This window comes from Lissotriton vulgaris, chromosome 5, assembly GCF_964263255.1.
Source record: "Lissotriton vulgaris chromosome 5, aLisVul1.2, whole genome shotgun sequence".
In the NCBI taxonomy this organism is placed as follows: Eukaryota; Metazoa; Chordata; class Amphibia; order Caudata; family Salamandridae; genus Lissotriton; species Lissotriton vulgaris.
The window spans coordinates 1,791,012,633-1,791,027,261 of record NC_141693.1 but is presented as its reverse complement, the minus strand read 5'-3'; positions in this window follow the sequence as shown (position 1 = coordinate 1,791,027,261).

The window sequence follows — 14,629 nt, the reverse complement described above, 5'->3', positions numbered from 1 at the left end:
GCTGAGACTCGTACAGCTTAAGGTCCTACACAGGGTGTACTACACAAGGACACTATTACATCGCATCCACAGAATACAACATCCTTACTGTCTCCGTGGCTGTGGGGAGGAGGGGTCCTTCTTCCATACAATCTGGGACTGCCCACATATCCAAGACTATTGGAGGCAAATAATGCGCACTGTGTCGCAGACTCTGGAGACCTCTCTACTTCCAGAACCGCGGCAATGTCTCTTAAATGTATGGGGACCGAATGACCTGTCCAGATGTGGCCAACTTTGGGTTACGTCAGGCATGATAGTGGCCAAGAGAGATATCGCACAGCGTTGGGGGGCAGCAGAACTACCGATGAAGTCGCAGTGGTGCATGAATATGGATAAGATAATGGTGACAAAGAGGGGGGTATACTTGAGTCGTGCATGCCCGGGGAAGTGGAACAAGATATGGACCCCATGGAATGTGTACCGAGGTGAAATTTGTGATCCTGTGCCAGAGGACGACCCGTTGGAGTCAGATGAAGAGGGGAGGTAGGCTGAGGGGTTGGAAGAGGGTTGCAGAGGGGGAAGTGTAGGAAGGTGGATATCTGACTATGGTTACCCCCAAACTTTTTGCCTGGTGTTTAGCTGGTTTTTGACTTAGTTGGCCTGGGATCCTGCTATTCAGGACCCCAGGCTGATTGCTCTCTCCTTAAAATGGACTCCATGTACCTTAGGTGCATAACCCAATTGGAATTGGTTCACCTTGTTGGCCCCTGTAACAGTATACCATAGGTACCCAGGGCATAGGTGTTTCCAAGGCCTACCAGGGGCTGCAGCATGTATTGTGCCACCCCTGGCCTGGCCTCCATATTTGAAACAACTGGCTGATCACTCAGCTGGGGTAAGTTGGTGTAATCACCTCTTACTTAGATATAGTATCCCTATATCTAACCCTAAACTGGACACATATGTTCCTATCAGCCACTCCAATGGAAGGCCTCATCAATCCTGGAGGCAGAGTGCTTGGAAATATGTGAGATGGTGCTCTAGCATGAGCTGAGCCTGTCTGCAGCTGTCGGGAACCACTCCCTAAGCTGTTCCGGGATATTGCCATACCATATACTCTTAAGTGCATTATAATCCTCGCGGTTAAATGCCATCTTTGGTTTGGCTTTATCAAAACATGTCGAGTAAGGTGTCATACGAATTGGAATGCTATCCCCTCGACAGTTCTGTTGACGGGGATAGCATTCCACCCTTCTAGAGGGACACGACGTGTGTGTAGCCTTAACCCCGGTTAAAGTTAACCAGAGCCTCAGCATCACAAAATGGATGCTGCCACCACAGACACGAGTCTGGCCTCCTGCTGCTGACCGAAACTCGGCAGATGGTGGCCTGGACAAAGGGTTTCCTGCCTTGGGAGGTGCGAGCACCACCCCAGACAGGGTTTTGTGTATTGGGTAGGACAGGGCTGAATAGAATCAGACATGCCCGGGGCACACAAGGTGTCCCCGTGCATAAGCCAGTCCAAACCGGTCCTGGGACTTTCCAGACCCAGGCCTGGCGAGGAGCTGGACAAAGGAAAAGGGGTGTAACCGCCCCCCTTCCTGGTTCCTCCCAGAGGAGGGACCTAGTAGGTGATCCACCCCTCAGATTGGGAATAAGAGTGGGAGCAGTGCCATTGCACAGCAGATCATCCTGAATCAACTTTAAACAAAGAAGAAGACTGGACTTCAACATTCTGCTGCTCAGAAGACTGAAGAGAATCTCCCTTGTGGCCTAGGAGTGGCCACCCTGTGAATACAGGCACCAACCAGCAACTCGACATCTGCTTTGCCGCCGCCTCCCGCCGGAGCCCGAGCCCAGAGCCCGACAAGAACCAGACTCCCAGACCTCTCACAGCCCGATCCACAGTCCCTGCAAAGAAGGGACCCGTGGAGGCACCGAGTGACGTGGGACCGGACCTCTTGAAAGACACCCGAAAAGCTGACTGCGCAGCATCTAAGGCATCCTCGACGTTGTGCTTTGGGGACTGAGAACCCCCACCACTGAGCAGCCTTTGCACTGAAGATCAGCCCCCCAGCATCTCCACGATCTGCGTGGGGCCCTTTTGCATTGTGCCACTCGACGCGCCATCCCGGCCACTAGCCACGTGGTCAGCGGCCATCTTGGCGACGAAACCGACAAACTACACAGCAGGTCTGGTTGCTCCAGACTTGCCCAAGCTCCTGTGAAAAGGAGCACTCGCTCTGACCTTGCTGGTCCGAGTGTTAAGCATCTTTCGATTCCTGCGTGGCTTGCATTAGCCAAGGCCTGTTTGCTCCGATCAGGTCGCCGACACCGCCAACAGCGAGAAGCCTGCGTGGGACAGCTCGTGACCGACGCCTGGACGTCCTCGACCCCTGGTGTCTACGTGGCTGCAGAGAGAAGCTACACGACAACGCCTGTTTGCACCCGACATCGCCTGGTTTCAATCTGGTTCCACGGTAGTCACTGGCTAGTGACTTTGAACATTGTCCCCTCTGCTTTCAGGTCTTCACAACTTCAGATCCACCCTTGGATCCACCGGAACTCTTCACATCGAGCCGCCTGCAGCATCTTCAGCCCCAAGCACCATCGACCAGCGTGACGAAAGCCGACACTACTTCGACCCTGTGCACCCGCTTCCTGTGGGTGAGGTAACTCAGCTCCGCCGGTGTTCCTACACTGGTACACATCTCAAGGGCCTGTGTCTTAAGTTTCAGAATTCTAGGTCACTCGGAAGGTTCCTAACTATCTAACTTTGTACTTTTTACGCACCATAGACTTTACATTGGAAAGTGCGTGCACTTTGAACACTGCACCCGAGTCCCGCGGGCCTTTCCCGACTTAATCATTGCTAGTCTCGAATAGCTCCAGCAATTCCCAAGGCCCTAGGCCTGTTCCCTTTCCCATTGGTATCTCTTCTACCACTTTCTTAGTATATGGTTTAGGTGGCCCCTAGGGCTCATCCATATTGTGCAACTTTGTGTATTTTAAACTGTCTTGTGATTTAACGCTTGTGCTTCTGTGCTCATAAAGAGTCCAGGGGATTTTATAGTTAATAAATCAATATATATTTTCAATATATATCTGTGTGGTGTCCCTTTCAATTGGTATTCAAGGGGGTTGTGTATGGTAATACAGCTGGCTTCACATGCCTTTCAGAGTTTAGCCTAAGACTGCTTTGTCCACGTTACCACTAGGATAACTGGTCTACAAGGTTGAATTACAACCAATCATCATAAGGGTTGCTTGGCATGGTACAAAGTGATCACTAAGAATTAGTGAGCATTATATACCAGGCCAACTTCTCACATTGGTGAGCAGCGGATTGGGATCTGAGCTTGCTGTTGTTTTACCATTACAATCTTTGAGATTATCATTTGAAAGATCATACAGGTACCTGCTAGGTACATATAAAACAAGACTAGTATACTTAAGTTCTACTGAACTTAGTTGTTGTAGAACAAAGGGAGTAGCACACCCTGACTACAACTACTGGATAGGTTTAGTAGGTAAACACCAGTGTAGGTAGATTGCAACATATCCACCCACACTAGAGCAATGTCTGGAGCAGAGGGTTCCACTGGGAACATCCCTGTTGAGAGTGACCCTCCAAGGGCACCATCCAACTTTGCTATTTTTTCCTTTAAGGAACTAAGACAGCTTTGTGTCTTAAGGGGTCTGAAGACAGGGCCTTCCCCTACTACAGACCACCTAAGAGAGCTCTTGGATCAGTCTGAGACTCTAAAGACCTCTAAGGCAGACCCCACAGGGGATGCTGATGGAGGCCATCCTTCTGAGGATTACACTGTAGACACCCCTGTCCCTATCATCCTGGTAGATGAGGAAGCCCTCATCACTGGAGCTCCTCAGGTAGATGAGGAGGAAGAGGAAGAAGAGACAGAAGAGGGGGGGGAGCAGTGAGTCAGATGATGACAGAAATATTCAGGTGCTGGTCAGTAGACTGAACCAGGCTAACTTAAGCCTATTTGGGACTGAATCAGGTAACAACCCATTCAGACCCCCAGGTGGACTTAACCAGAAGCCTAGGAGGAGAAGGACTCACTCAGGTGACTCTAACAACTCCCATGCTTATAGAGGTTCTCATGGTCACTCCAGAAGGGAGATGACTAGCCCTCAGAGAAGGGAACATGAGGCCAAAATGAGAGAGGCTGAATTGAGGATCCAGAGACAAGAGTTAGAGGTTGCCCTGGCCCAAGAGAAACTTGCTAGAGCAAGACAGCCTAGAGAGAGTGGGGTAATAGAACCCACTGGTGGCAGCAATATCCACAAGGATAAAGACAGGTCTTTTGATACAAGAAACCTGAGTAAGATTGTGCCCCCCTATAAAGCTGGGGATGATATCCACAAATGGATGACTGCACTTGAGAGAGCCTGCATGGTACAGCAGATCCCTCAGGAGCAGTGGGCAGCAATCTTGTGGCTCTCCTTTGAAGGTAGAGGCAGAGACAGACTCCTCACAGTTAGTGATGGGGATTCTAGAAACTACATGGTCCTGAAGAGTGCTCTGATTGATAGGTTAGGCTTAACCACTGAACAGTACAGGTTAATGTTCAGAGATACCCAGAAGACACAGACTCAGGACTGGTCTGAATTTGTTGAGTGTGCCACTAAGGCTCTGGAAGGCTGGTTGCTGGGAAGTAAGGTTACTGACTATACAGGATTGTATAATTTAATTATGAGAGAGCAAATCTTAAGTAATTGTCAAAATCAGCTTCTACATCAGCACCTGGTTGACTCTGATCTGACCTCCCCACAAGAATTGGGTAGGAGGGCAGACAAATGGGTCAGAACCAGGATCAGGCCTAAGAACCAGGGTGGTGACCAAAAGAAAGAGACTACCAAGCCTCAAGAGAAGGGTGGGGATAAAAGTAAGGAAAAGACTTCCCCAGGGCCCCAAAACTCCAAGAATGGGGGTGGGTCCCAAGACACTTCTACAACCCAGAAAAAGCCTTATTGTCATACCTGTAAACAGGTGGGGCATTACAAAACAGATAACTGTTGTCCCAAGAATGGCAATAAGGAGAATATACCTCCAGGTAAGGCTCCAACACCTCCTGTCACTGTTAGCAGTGGTCCCCCAGGTGGTGGGAGCACCCCCAAGAATTTGGGTGGGTTTACTTTTGGAGGACAGGTGGACTCTGGCCTATCCAGGTCCCCTGACTCAGATACTCTTGTCTATGAGACTGGCATGGGGTTTGCCAACTTCACAGCTTGCCCAAACACTTTGAGCAAGTATAGACAGGAGCCCCTCATCAATGGCTTGAAAGTTGAGGCCTTCAGGGACACAGGGGCTAGCATCACCATGGTGGCTGAATGTCTAGTCCCCTCAAGGCAACTTTTACCTGATGCCAGATATCAGGTGACAAACATTGATGGCATAGAAACCAATCATCCCATGGCAGTAGTCAATCTTAGCTGGGGAGGTGTCACTGGCCCAAAGAGAGTGGCAGTGTCAGCAAACTTGCCTGTAGATTGCCTACTCGGTAATTATTTGGAAATCTCAGCCTGGGCTGAGGTTGAAGAGCAAACCCATTCTAGAATGGTAAATCTTAATGGAAAGGTTAGTGGGGCTGTGATGGCTACAGCCCCAATCCAAGATGTCCTTCCTGAAAAGGTTGGTAGGGCTGAGCAAACCTCAGCCCCATCTTTAGATAACTTCCCTCCTGAAAAGAGTAGCAGGGCTGTACTAGTAACAGCCCATACCCAAACTGAGTCTCCTCCTGAAAAGGTTGGTGGGGCTGTGATGGCCACAGCCCAAACTCAAACGGATACATGGGTAGTGAAGCCTGAAATGATGGATCACTCCACCCAAACAGAGAGCATTGAGGAGGAAAAGAAATCTCCCTTTCACCAGACTTTAGGAAAGGATCAGCCTCCTCATGGAACTGATCTTACCCCTGATGAAGGAACTGTCCCAGAGGTTGTTAGGCCTGGCCTGACAGAGCCTCTGATGGCAGTGGACCCTTCTCAGGTGGGACCCAGTCTGGAGCAGGTAGCCTGCCCCTCTCTACCTTGCCTTACTCAGCCCAGGGCTGCAGAGGACAAGAAGGACAGCGAGACCCAAAGGGCCCCCTGTCAAATAAAGCACCCCCATCAACAGATTAGGGGCACCAAAACTAGTAGCCCTAGTGAGGTGCAAACTTTAAAAACTCCTGAGGGATCCCCCTTAAAAGTAGTTAGGGACCTCCCCCAGATGGATATTGTTGGGCACAGCCAAACCTGGGACCCTAAGGGCCCAAACCTGAACTGTCCCTCCAGTAAGCCAAACCGAGGGACTCAGCCTCCAGCTTTAGGTAGCCAGAGGTTGACCCTGAGAGCACAGTGCAACTCAGTCAAAGAAAGAAAGGCACACATGGTGGAGAGTGATTGGAGGAAGCGGAGTCCTACAGAGGAATCTCACTTCAGTACTCCATCCCAACACCAGCCTTTAACTTTGCAAAGACACACCACAGGTAGAGATTCCCTATGGTGGAGACCCTCAGATACCCTTAGGGTGAGGGATTGCTTAGTGGACCATGAGACAGGGGGTTACCAAGCCAGAGCTGGTACTTCCTTACATGGCCACTTAGGCAATATAGGCTTACCTGGTCAAGGATAGCCTTATCTCCTTTCGTTTGGGGGGGGGTTATGTAGGAAGGTGGATATCTGACTATGGTTACCCTCAAACTTTTTGCCTGGTGTTTAGCTGGTTTTTGACTTAGTTGGCCTGGGATCCTGCTATTCAGGACCCCAGGCTGATTGCTCTCTCCTTAAAATGGACTCCATGTACCTTAGGTGCATAACCCAATTGGAATTGGTTCACCTTGTTGGCCCCTGTAACAGTATGCCATAGGTACCCAGGGCATAGGTGTTTCCAAGGCCTACCAGGGGCTGCAGCATGTATTGTGCCACCCCTGGCCTGTCCTCCATATTTGACACAACTGGCTGATCACTCAGCTGGGGTAAGTTGGTGTAATCAATTCTTACTTAGATATAGTATCCCTATATCTAACCCTAAACTGGACACATATGTTCCTATCAGCCACTCCTATGGAAGGCCTCATCAATCCTGGAGGCAGAGTGCTTGGAAATATGTGAGATGGTGCTCTAGCATGAGCTGAGCCTGTCTGCAGCTGTCGGGAACCACTCCCTAAGCTGTTCCGGGATATTGCCATACCATATACTCTTAAGTGCATTATAATCCTCGCGGTTAAATGCCATCTTTGGTTTGGCTTTATCAAAACATGTCGAGTAAGGTGTCATACGAATTGGAATACTATCCCCTCGACAGTTCTGTCGACGGGGATAGCATTCCACCTTTCTAGAGGGACACGACGTGTGTGTAGCCTTAACCCCGGTTAAAGTTAACCAGAGCCTCAGCATCACAAAATGGATGCTGCCACCACAGACACGAGTCTGGCCTCCTTCTGCTGACCGAAACTCGGCAGATGGTGGCCTGGACAAAGGGTTTCCTGCCTTGGGAGGTGCGAGCACCACCCCAGACAGGGTTTTGTGTATTGGGTAGGACAGGGCTGAATAGAATCAGACATGCCCGGGGCACACAAGGTGTCCCCGTGCATAAGCCAGTCCAAACTGGTCCTGGGACTTTCCAGACCCAGGCCTGGCGAGGAGCTGGACAAAGGAAAAGGGGTGTAACCGCCCCCCTTCCTGGTTCCTCCCAGATAAGGGACCTAGTAGGTGATCCACCCCTCAGATTGGGAATAAGAGTGGGAGCAGTGCCATTGCACAGCAGATCATCCTGAATCAACTTTAAACAAAGAAGAAGACTGAACTTCGACATTCTGCTGCTCAGAAGACTGAAGAGAATCTCCCTTGTGGCCTAGGAGTGGCCACCCTGTGAATACAGGCACCAACCAGCAACTCGACGTCTGCTTTGCCGTCGCCTCCCGCCGGAGCCCGAGCCCAGAGCCTGACAAGAACCAGACTCCCAGACCTCTCACAGCCCGATCCACAGTCCCTGCAAAGAAGGGACCCGTGGAGGCACCGAGTGACGTGGGACCGGACCTCTTGAAAGACACCCGAAAAGCTGACTGCGCAGCATCTGAGGCATCCTCGATGTTGTGCTTTGGGGACTGAGAACCCCTACCAACGAGCAGCCTTTGCACCGAAGATCAGCCCCCCAGCATCTCCACGATCTGCGTGGGGCCCTTTTGCATTGTGCCACTTGATGCGCCATCCCGGCCACTAGCCACGTGGTCAGCGGCCATCTTGGCGACGAAACCGACAAACTACACAGCAGGTCTGGTTGTTCTAGACTTGCCCAAGCTCCTGTGAAAAGGAGCACTCTCTGACCTTGCTGGTCCGAGTGTTAAGCATCTTTTGATTCCTGCGTGGCTTGCATTAGCCAAGGCCTGTTTGCTCCGATCAGGTCGCCGACACCGCCAACAGCGAGAAGCCTGCATGGGACAGCTCGTGACTGACTCCTGGACGTCCTCAACCCCCGGTGTCCACGTGGCTGCAGAGAGAAGCTACACGACAATGCCTGTTTGCACCCGACATCGCCTGGTTCCAATCTGGTTCCACGGTAGTCACTGGCTAGTGACTTTGAACATTGTCCCCTCTGCTTTCAGGTCTTCACAACTTCAGATCCACCCTTGGATCCACCGGAACTCTTCACATCGAGCCGCCTGCAGCATCTTCAGCTCCAAGCACCATCGACCAGCGTGACGAAACCCGACACTACTTCGACCCTGTGCACCCGCTTCCTGTGGGTGAGGTAACTCAGCTCCGCCGGTGTTCCTACACTGGTACACATCTCAAGGGCCTGTGTCTTAAGTTTCAGCGTTCTAGGTCACTCGGAACGTTCCTAACTATCTAACTTTGTACTTTTTACGCACCATAGACTTTACATTGGAAAGTGCGTGCACTTTGAACACTGCACCCGAGTCCCGCGGGCCTTTCCCGACTTAATCATTGCTAGTCTCGAATAGCTCCAGTGATTCCCAAGGCCCTAGGCCTGTTCCCTTTCCCATTGGTATCTCTTATACCACTTTCTTAGTATATGGTTTAGGTGGCTCCTAGGGCTCATCCATATTGTGCAACTTTGTGTATTTTAAACTGTCTTGTGATTTAACGCTTGTGCTTCTGTGCTCATAAAGAGTCCAGGGGATTTTATAGTTAATAAATCAATATATATTTTCAATATATATCTGTGTGGTGTCCCTTTCATTTGGTATTCAAGGGGGTTGTGTATGGTAATACAGCTGGCTTCACATGCCTTTCAGAGTTTAGCCTAAGACTGCTTTGTCCACGTTACCACTAGGATAACTGGTCTACAAGGTTGAATTACAACCAATCATCATAAGGGTTGCTTGGCATGGTACAAAGTGATCACTAAGAATTAGTGAGCATTATATACCAGGCCAACTTCTCACAGGGAGGATATTGTGGGTGGGAGGTGTCCCGGGTCCCGTGGAGTTGGCAGTATGGGTAGACAGGATTGGAACTGCTATACAGTAACACATAGGTACATGGGCGTTATTGCCCGTCACCTTGAGTTGGAATCCGTGACTATAAACAGTAACACGTACTGTCGGGTAGACTTGCAATACAGCTATGCAGCACTAATTATTTTTGGATGACCGCAATGTGATTTCCTCATTGTTACTTTTTGTTATTTTCATGAAAAACAGAAAACCAAAACCATTACTGATTAGCAACATAACGTCAGTTTTGTACCTTTTATTTTGCCGTGTGTTGAACTTTTTACTTTTCAGCAACGTGATCAACATATGGACTTATCCTTATACACGACATCCAATGCTCAATCATTGGCCGCCGGCCCTTCGGATTGTAGGCGAATGGCTGTGTACTTATGTAAAGGTACAATAAAGGTTTAAAAAAAAAAAAGCGTGCCCTAGAGGCGCCGGCACTGTGCCGTTAGAAGAAGATCCCAGTCCTACAGACAGGAGAGGACCTGCAAGAGGTCCATGAGAGGAGAAGAGTCAAGTAATACAGGCAGGACCCGCAAGAGGCCCATGATGGGAGAAGATGCACAGTTCTACAGACAGAACAGAATCTGCGAGAGGTCCAGATGGAAGAAATTGCATAGTCTCACACATAGGATTGGACCAGTGAGAGGTGCAGGAGAAGAGGACTGGCAACAGCTCGCACTCAATGGAAAAAAGAAAACACAAGCTTTGCTACACTAATGAATGTACCATTTATTGTTGCATACCTTTTGCTGCTAGAGAGACCCATTGCCACATCTAAGAATGGTAGGCACTGGCCAAGTGACCTTGAGGTTGAGACAGCATGTTCCTAGCCCTGTGCCATAGTTCATAATTGTGTGCCTTCTTTGTTCATTATGGCCAGAGCTGGAAAATTCCAGTTTGGGTGGGTCTTTACACGTGTTGGAAATGTATATTTTGTGTTACCATGTTGACGTAAATATATAATTTACTCTCTTAATTTCTATACAGGTAAGTATTTAATCAATAATAACTCAAGTCGGAAAGAAAGAACCAGAGTCCGTGGTGTTAGAGTTCTTAGGGATTTTATTCCTCAAAAAGGAATGGTCAGAACCATAATATCATGTTCTTCCCACCACAGGGGTGGAAGAAGGGATAGAGAGCGCGCGCTACATTTTATTGACAGTACATAGCTTATATACTTAATTCATGTCATAGGAAACAGTTATAGTAGGCGTAACAGCTGAGAGAAGACAAGATAACAGTATACACGTGTTACTAGTACGTAATCAGAAGGCGTGGACTAGGCGTGAACTGGAGGTGTGTGCTAGAAACGTCACAGGTAGGTGTCACAAAAAGGGTGGCACTAACAGGAATGTTGCAATGTCAGCAGAAATTGGAAACTTGGATGCGCGCGCAGCTGCATGACGTGTGGATGACAATGAAGCCGGAGGGTGCATGGGACTTGACATTTACACTGACGGAAAGAGACAGAAGTCTGGCATGTCAGATCAACTTGTACTTCTATCATATCTGATATCTGATGTTTAGGAACCATGTTATCTGGACGGAAAGGTCTCTAGGGCAGAAGCTATTCTATACTAACTGTGGATGCGTGTATAAGCGCCTAAGTGTCTGCATGAGAAGCGTGGGGGCACGGGGCCTTCCATGGAAGCATGGTAACAGAAGCTATGAATTACTTTAATTACTTGCACAGAGACAGGCCGGCCCTTTGGCTCTGCAGCTGAGGGGGATGTTTACTGAAGCTAGCAGGCAGGAATGTGTTTTCGGGGAGCAGAACAGATAACTCGAAGGTTAGTCAATCTTGGCAGGCAGCAGGCTGAGCTGAGCGCGAGGGGCCGCGCTGAAAGTAAGTCAGAGTTCACGGGTACAGAGGCAGCCTGGGCAGAGGCCCTTGGAGTCAGAAGCCAGAAAAGAGGCTCGGTGGCAGAAATTCAGGGCCTACTCAGCTAGAGCTGAAAAACGGAGAAGTACACCACAAAAAGACGTTGGCATGGCATACTTAGGAACGGACCATTCAACCCATTCAGGGTGGGTCTGAAAGAGGACATGTTAACGTTGGACGCAAATGTATTTGCATCTTCATAGCTGGTACAGGAGGGAAGTTACATGCACTTTAACTCGTACATGGAGACGGTGGGGTACACGCTAGGGAACACAACTTGACCATAAAATTTTATATTTCCTCATTCCCTCCTTGTTCCCTACGGACCCTTCATGATATATCGATCATCATAAATTGATCAGTTTGTTCTTGTAACATAATTTGTTCATCTCTCTTCCGTTGTCTATTTGAGAGAAAACTGGAATGTTCAATGCACGATGTGGCACACAGTCCACATATCGCTGGCCCACACTGTAGGCACAGGCAGCAGCTGAATACTATGACAAGGCCAAAACCTAGGAAGGATAGGATCTTGCATCCCCAAGCAGTTAACGTTGTCCAGAACCAACCGGACCAAGTCCAGGTGCCTCGATTCTGATGTATCTGATTTGCAATTTTATGCAGACGGGTAATGGCTTGATATACAGATGGCGCGTTTTGTGGGATGAAAACGCAGCAACTTGACCCGATGACCTTACAGGCTCCACCTCTATCTGCCAAGATGACGTCAATAACAAGACGATTTTGAAGGACAACAACCCGCATAGCAGATTGCTCTTCTGTTAAGTTACCTAAGGCGGAGGCAGTTTCATGTACTACAGCTTCAAGTGTTCTAGTTAATCTACGTATTAATTTACTGTTTTGGACAGGTCCTAAAAAGAAAAAGAATCCTTTATTAAAATCAGTGTACTGTTCCCATGCCGTTTCTGTGTAGTCGACAAGTGGGATATCTCTTCTGGGTCTATTCTTTACTAGATTTGTATTTCTATGGTAATCAGGGGGAGCTAGAAAAACAGGTGGCAGAAGGAATGCAATGTAACAGGTACCATCCCAATCTGGAGATAGGCGTATGTATGCGGTATGACCACAAACAAAATAGGAATGACTGATAGCTTTAAAGGACGATTTACCATGATCACTGAATTCGACCACAGTAGTGCATTTACTATGACCTAAGTGTACTGAACCTTTCTTTCGGACACATAATTCACCAGTGACTGGTAATACTAGCATATGGGGCAGACCTGGTGCAGCCTCGGATTCTACAGTAAGGATCATAAGGCTAATTGTGTAGTTACCTAATCCATATACTTCATTTTCTAGATCAGTTCCTATTCGAGTGGGGAGTCCCTCCTTATCAGGGTAACAGACGTCGAGCAGGACTAAGTTCAAGTTTCCCCAAACCCAGCCCCCATCGAAGACAGCAATATCAGGATCTAAGGAATTAATTATTTTAAACCATGCCCCACAGGAGCCATTGTGAGTGAACGGGTACGGAAAGAGGGGAAGGGCTCCCTTGTAATTCTGGTAGGGAGGGAGTCGGCCACATATCCAGCAGTCTGTAGCATTGTTAGTCTGATGGGAGTGGTGTAACATACTAATGAATGTGTTGTTGCGCAGCGCAAGTCTGTAAGAGAGTTCGTGTGGAGGTAACTTGCTAAAAGAATGTTCAGCAGAAACATTGTAAACAGATTGTTCACGCTTGAAAATAGGCCAGTAGATAGGTAGCAGAATGCTAGCAACAATAACTAAGATACTCAGAATAAACATGATTAATAGTGTCACTATACAGTGACTACGAAGTGATTTACAATATGCACGTTTTTTGAATCGTCTCTTTCTCTCTCTATCTCGATCTAGGGGATACATGTCAGAAACTATTTAACCGATTCACCTAGGGGAGGACTTAAACAATTAAACTGTCTGACTTGCTAGATCGGAGTTTCGACCTGTACTCCTCTTGGGGAGTTTTTTCTTGTTCGGTAACTGTAAAGTCTTTTGGCTCAACACAGTCTTTGGTGGGGGTGGACGAGTCTCGGTCTGGTTTCAGTTCATGGAATTTTTTCACATGACTCGTATGGACCCACCCCTTTCTCCCTTCGATCTTCACGGCGGTCCTCGTGGTGAGAAGGACGGTCTTCGGTGATTTCCAGCGGGGCTCCAGCGGACTCTTCCTATCAAAATTTCGCACCAATACTAGGTCCCCAGGACGGACATCGTGCGGCTTTACATCAGTGTTGTCAGGGAAGGCTGCGGCAACCTGTGAACGACATGATTGGAGTGCAGACATCAAGGAGGCAAGGTAATCTGTCAACATATTACAATCAACATCAGTGATCTTTTTAGGAATGGGCGTCCCCCACATATTCGGTGGTCTGCCAAAAACCACTTCGTACGGGGATAGCCCTGATCTCGAGTGGGCGACCATTCTCATGTAGAACAGTGCCACGGGCAGGGCGACTATCCAGTCGACCCCTTTCTCCTGACATATCTTTGCAAGGCGGATCTTTAGTGTCTGGTTATGCCTTTCTACAAGGCCTGCGGCTTCAGGATGTCGGACACAATGAAATTTCCACTGGTATCCTAACAGTAAAGAAACTTGTTTCATTAGCTCGGACGAGAAGGGTTGTCCGTTATCTGAGTACACGACACGAGGCAAACCGTATCGTGGGAAGAATTCACGAACCAACTGCCGGGCAGTGGTCGGAGCAGTATAATCTGGGACTGGGTAGGCTTCGGTCCAACTGGACAGTGCACAAACAACTACAAGGACATACTTGAATCCTCGACAACTGTTCATCTGGATATAATCCATCTGGAGGACTTCAAAAGGGTGATCGGGAGGATGAAATCCACCTTGCTCTACAGGGACGCTTTTACCTGGATTGAACTGACAACAGATCATGCAAGTACGCACTTTCTGTTTTGCTGCTGCTCGTAAGTGTTTATTGTTCCAAAGATTTTGTAAACTGTCTAACATCGCTTTCTCTCCTAGATGTGCTGGGCTATGTGCTGTATTAATCATGACTTGAACCATAGAGTCAGGGAGAAACCATGTAGATTTTCCCTTCGTCATCCAACCTTGATCTGTCTGGATCCCTCCTAGTTCAATCCATCTCTTTATATCTTCTGGGGAAGCATGTGCCTGAATATCAATTACATCTAGAGCGGGATCCTTGACTGCCATACACTTTGTCGGTACTATTGTCTTTGTCATGTCAGCTGTCTGAGTGTGAGTCAATGCTGTATGTTTCGCTGTCTGATCTGCCAGGTCATTACCCTGGGAAAC